General features: G+C 38.7%; 1 non-coding gene across 1 annotated transcript; it reads left to right on the top strand.

Moving 5' to 3' along the window:
* The first annotated feature begins 1,734 nt into the window (after positions 1–1,734).
* On the top strand, positions 1,735–1,854 carry LOC138140887 (5S ribosomal RNA). Its single transcript, XR_011162798.1, has one exon. It is a non-coding gene; the product is annotated as a 5S ribosomal RNA (ribosomal RNA).
* Positions 1,855–5,635: the final 3,781 nt, after the last annotated feature.

Below are 5,635 nucleotides of genomic sequence, written 5' to 3'. Positions count from 1 at the left end.
GACGCCACGGCGCCTTTCAGATATTTCTTGATGAAAGGGGCGACCTTTTCGGCGTCGACTTTGTAATTTGCGGCGACGAACTTCTTGATGGCCTGAAGAGACGATCCTCCGCGTTCCTTGAGTCCCTTGATGGCGTTGTTTACCATCTCGGATGTCGGAGGATGGGACGGTTTCGCCCTGGGATTTTTCGCTTTTTTCTCTTTCTTCGCGTGGGATTGAGGGGTGGCAGCGGAACCGGTGGTGACCGATGATGCTGTTTGATTTTCGACGTCGGCCATCTTTCACGTTAAAACGTTAAAAGTTAATAATAATTATTGAAAAAACACTTGCTCACACACGTACACTTCGAGCACCTCGTGAACGAGAATTGAACAAAAAAATTTTCTAAGTCTTTATAAAATAGTCGCCACTGCGGACGGAAGACTGAACGCGCACCGCGTCCGCCGTCGAAGAAATTGCAGGCCTCGGAATCGTTGCCCGCGTGATGGCATCGTCCTCTTTCCTCGATCACCATCGCCACCGTGTGATCAAGCTGGCCGAACTCGGTTTCCGAAGTTTCCCTGGAGATAGCGAAGTTCGTCTCGGAACGTCGGTGGGTTTCGAATCAGGTACACGCCCCTCCAACCACCAGCCCTAAATCCGGGTCGTCACGGTTTCGATTCGGGACCGACGGTTTACGTCGGCGGTGCGGGGTAGACGCGTCGATTCCGGGAATCCATATTTCGTTCGCCGAAATATTGGTCCATCTCTTCCCGGAATACCGCGCCACCTTCTCGATTTTACGACATCTTCGCGTCGCCAAACGCTTCCGAAACGGTCGAAGCACAGAAAGGACCTGGTGTTCGAACCGAGGCAATTCCGACAACAGGATGCCGCGAACCGCCTCTCCGACGTTCAGGTCGATCGTTTTCGGCGGAAGTTGAAACGGGACGAGTCGACGACGGGTCCCGTTGCCGTCCGGACCCTTCGGGACGGCCGAAAGTCCGTCGAGAGGATCATCCGAAAGGAGACGGTCTTCATCGTCCGACCGATGCCGCACCTACGAGTTTTCCGATATTTTCTTCGACGGATCTTCAGGTTTTCTTCCTTTCTTCCGTCTTTCTCTCTTCGTAATTTCGTGTCCGACCTGCGTCGTCCGAAGTCGGGGTGAAGATCGAAGAAAAAACGCCAAAAATAACAACTCGTCAGCCACGCACACCGCGTTCGAATGTCTAACGGTCCAACTTGGATTTTCGAAGATCGCCGAATACGAGGGACGATAAATAATAATAATAATAATAATAATGGTAATAAATAATAATGTTAATAATAATAATAATGATATGATGATTATAACGATAATTATTATAGATAGGTAAATAGAAACACAGGTCTCCTCTCGAAAATCGGAACTTCCTGATATTACTTACATATTTCGGTCGATCCAAATGTGGGAATCTCGTCGTCGTCGGAGCAAGCAGCGCGGTAGGTGGGGTGAAATTCTGGATTTTCCACCGCCGCCGGCGGTCGAAAAATGTGCGACGCGGGAGATCGCCAGTCCGTCTAGTAGTCTCTCTTGTCGTTAGAGCGTGACGTGGTGGTTGTTGTGGGATTTCCCGTTAGTTCGGTCCGACGTCGGTCGTCAGAGGGTAAGTGCATACGGAAACGAAACGCATCGCGTTTTGATGTTCATATTCGTGCATCGGAATGTTAAAAGCAATATATTTTACACCAACGATCACACCTAAACACCACGGCAACGGCCATACCACGTTGAAAAGCACCGGTTCTCGTCCGATCACCGAAGTTAAGCAACGTCGGGCGCGGTCAGTACTTGGATGGGTGACCGCTTGGGAACACCGCGTGCCGTTGCCCCCCAACACTTTTTGTTTTTTTTTGAAATCCATAGCAACCACCGAACCGATTTGTTTTTCGTGCAGGTATTCGGAAACATGCACAGACCCGTATAATGTAGATTCATAGCTTTAAGTACTAGATAATTAAGAAAACAATTTTTTTTGTCGATTAATTGTAAACAATTGCAGAATAAAAACTCGTCAAACGGTAAAGGTTGTCGTTCGATCACCGAAGGTAAGCCACGCGGGCAGCGGTCAGCACTTGGACGGGTGACCGGTTCATTATATTCCTTCCGTGAGTTTAACAAAGATAACATATGCAAATGTCGTAAGTGCGACGAGGAAGACGGCGATCTTTTAATGTAAAAAAAATATATATTAGGTTACGCGTACATGCCACTTTGACTGCTGCTTTATTTTTTTGGTTTTTAAATAATTAGAGATCTGAATTCAACATATCAGTTCTATGTTATAATGGACAGACAATGTTGTATTCTTGGCCCCTAACACGTTAAGACCAACATAAAAACTAGAATAACTTACCATTCGTTAAACGTTAAACAATTTCGAACCACGTTTTTTTGAGCTCGAACAAACTCATAACACAACACTCATTTATTAGTCACTGGACCATTGTAAAACGAGAAGAGAGAAAAACCATGCGAAACTATTTTTAAAACGAAGAGAATAAAGGTTTTAAATGGTAGGGCTGTATGACAGACTTGTCAATTATCGTGGGGGGTACGGCTGAGATTTATGACGAAATCGAGCGGCGCCGGCGGTCGGTCACTTTCACGAAAGAGGTCTAAACACGGGTCGTTTACGATACCCTCTGGTTACTAGAAAAGTTCTAGACAGATGTTTGTCGGCTTTTCGAGGTATTTATTTGTGAGTCCAAAGACTCAATGGAGTAATATCGGACTGAAATTCCAAGATTTTGCTGTGTAATCCAAAAAACTATGTTCCTCGTAACATTTAACGATGTGTTAATTCAACTATTATTTTAATTTTTCGTATACGTATTTATACTAAAAAGTACAGCGCTTCCAACAGTGAATTGTGAATTGAAAATGTTTCAAAGAAAGATCGATAGTTTTGAAAAAAATTACATATTAATAAATTTAGATAGATTTAGAAGTATACATTGCACTTACTTTTCAAAATTATTGTACTTCTGATTTGGTTGAAATAACATAATATGTAGCAGTCATAGTCTTGTGTACATTGCAGTCGCGGCTGGTGTTGGGTAAAACCTTTATTTTTTAGGGGGTCATTACCCAAATGACCTCATGGACCAGCCGTTCCTGTTAGGTTTTATATATCAAATTGATTCGTCTGTCTTTTTCATCATGCCTTCGAAAAGCGAGCTCCTGTTTCGCCAAAGTAACTGTGACGTCAATTAAATACGATAATAAAATTCGGTTTTTCCGAACTTATTGTGAGTGAGAGCAGTGAGAGCATCTTCTTTTCGTATCCCACCTCCACCCGGCGGCAGTAGTGCAGTGCTTATCAACATAATTACCGGCGTCTCGCCTCCACATTTTGACTTTTTTGTGTTTTATGTGTTCTCTAAGTCCAAAATTTTTAAATTTTTAAAAAGAGATTGCGGTACTATTCCTGTTGCTGAAATTATAATAATATATTTATTAATTTTTGTATTATATGTCTGTGTTATATTGTGTGAATTTGGAACAGCTATATCTAAAAGATATGCTTGCTTTTGTTGTTTATTTAAAATAATAATGTCTGGTCTGTTATGCTGAATGTGAATGTCAGTTAAAACTGTGCGATCAAAATATAATTTGTAATTGTCATTTTCTAAACAACTTTCTGGTTTATAAATGTAATGTGGTTGTGTATCCTTTAATAAATTGAATTTAACTGCTAAATTCATGTGTATAATTTTTGCGAATATATCATGACGTTTTTTATATTCGCTGTGAGCCAAAACGGTGCAAGATCTTGTATTGCAAATATAAAACCCTCAGCTCTTTAAAATATCTCCCATGTAAAGACTTTTGTTTTATATTTGCTATAGTGTCATATCACGAGCTCTATTGAGAAAATAATTTTTTAGTGAAGCAATTTGATTGTGTTGTAGAATTTCTAGATTTGAAAAACCCCTACCACCATTTTCGCGTGGTAAATTAAATCTTTCAACAGCAGATTTGGGGTGATGTTTACAAAATTTTGTAAAGAGAACTCTAGTTTGAATATTTATATTCTTTAAATTAGTTTTGGACCATTTTATAACACCAAAAGAATAGATTTAATTTGATTTGATTGATTAATACCTAAATATTTATAAAATTCTCCTTTATTTAAATTTTTAATGATTTCTCCTTCTTTAGTTATATATTCTAAATTTTCGTAATGACCACGACATATTGATTGATTTTCAGTTATTGTTAAGTTTTATGTCATCCATATAAAGAAGGTGATTTAATTTAATATTAATTTTATAAATTTTAAGAATTTTAATTAACCATGAATGTGGTACTGAATCATAGGCTTTTTTGTAGTCTATGAATTGTTGTTGCATTATTTTCCAAACGTTTGAGACTTAAAATATTCGTCAAATGTTCTTCTTTTTTTAAATCAGAATACCCCTGACAAATCCGAACATTTTGTTTTGCGGTAGATAAAAGTAAACATGGGCCAAGACAGAATATTAATATTCGGTGTGGAATTTTCCTGCGTTCTTGTTCATTTCTATCGAAGTGCTCACGAAAAGTTGTGAATATCAACACTTTGTAATTGTCGTAGTGAAAAATAAAAAAGATAGCTATGGGGCACAACTTATTTCGCACTTCATTAGAAAAGTAACAGTATTAAAATAAAAAAAATATTTTTCTAAATTTCGAACGTTAGGTCTATCCTGACCAGCCGCCAATTAGTGGTATTATTTTATTTTTTGCTGTTTTCCACAATAGTTATTTTTATATTAAATCATTGATTCAAAAAATTGAAATTAAAAATTCAAATTTTTGAAGGAACTCTGAAGTTTCAATGCAGTGACCATGTTGCTAGGTAACTAATAAAAAACAGTGCGTGAAATGAAAAACAGAAATAGTCGTATGCGTTTTGTATGGTTTCTATGGTTTCGATCTTACTAACAATGCAATGAAAATGACCCACTTCAGGCACAGATAACTATGCGTGAATTTCAATTTTTTGAATCAATTATATAAAAACAAAATTGATTTGGCGGCCGCTACACAAAAGTGGTGGGAGGCGAGAACCTGTTTCCGCCGGTCAATTTTAAAATTAATAAATTTTCCCTGGATACGTATTCGACTTATCCGGTACGAGTTATTTTTAAATTAACTTAATGGCCCGTTGCTCTTGTTCTTTTTACATTGAATATGCGATGTTTTGGCATCGTTAGCAATAGTACAATACTCACGCATTTTTAATCTAAAATTAACAAAACTTGAATGGATCGGGATTATCACACTTCTGAATTGAAGTTTTCATTCGTTTAAAATATAATTGATAGTAATACGTAATGCGGATTGCCTAAACGTTGCTTCCATCACGTCAACATCACACATTCACGTTCGCCCGTAGAAATGGCGTGATGCACACGAAATCGATCCAAAAAGGCTCATAATATTTGTGTCACGCGAATCTACGTCGAAAACTAGAAAAAAAAAAAATTCAATTCGAATTTCAATAATCGAAACGATGCGTCGTCGATACTAAACGTAGGTAGTAACTAAAGTGTGATCGGGTGCGATAAAAGTGTCCGTCAATAATCATCATCCGACAATCATTTAATAGACGAACGCTAATTTTTG

This window comes from Tenebrio molitor, unplaced genomic scaffold (assembly GCF_963966145.1).
Source record: "Tenebrio molitor unplaced genomic scaffold, icTenMoli1.1 SCAFFOLD_511, whole genome shotgun sequence".
Lineage (NCBI taxonomy): Eukaryota > Metazoa > Arthropoda > Insecta > Coleoptera > Tenebrionidae > Tenebrio > Tenebrio molitor.
This window is presented reverse-complemented; position numbering and strand designations above follow the sequence as displayed.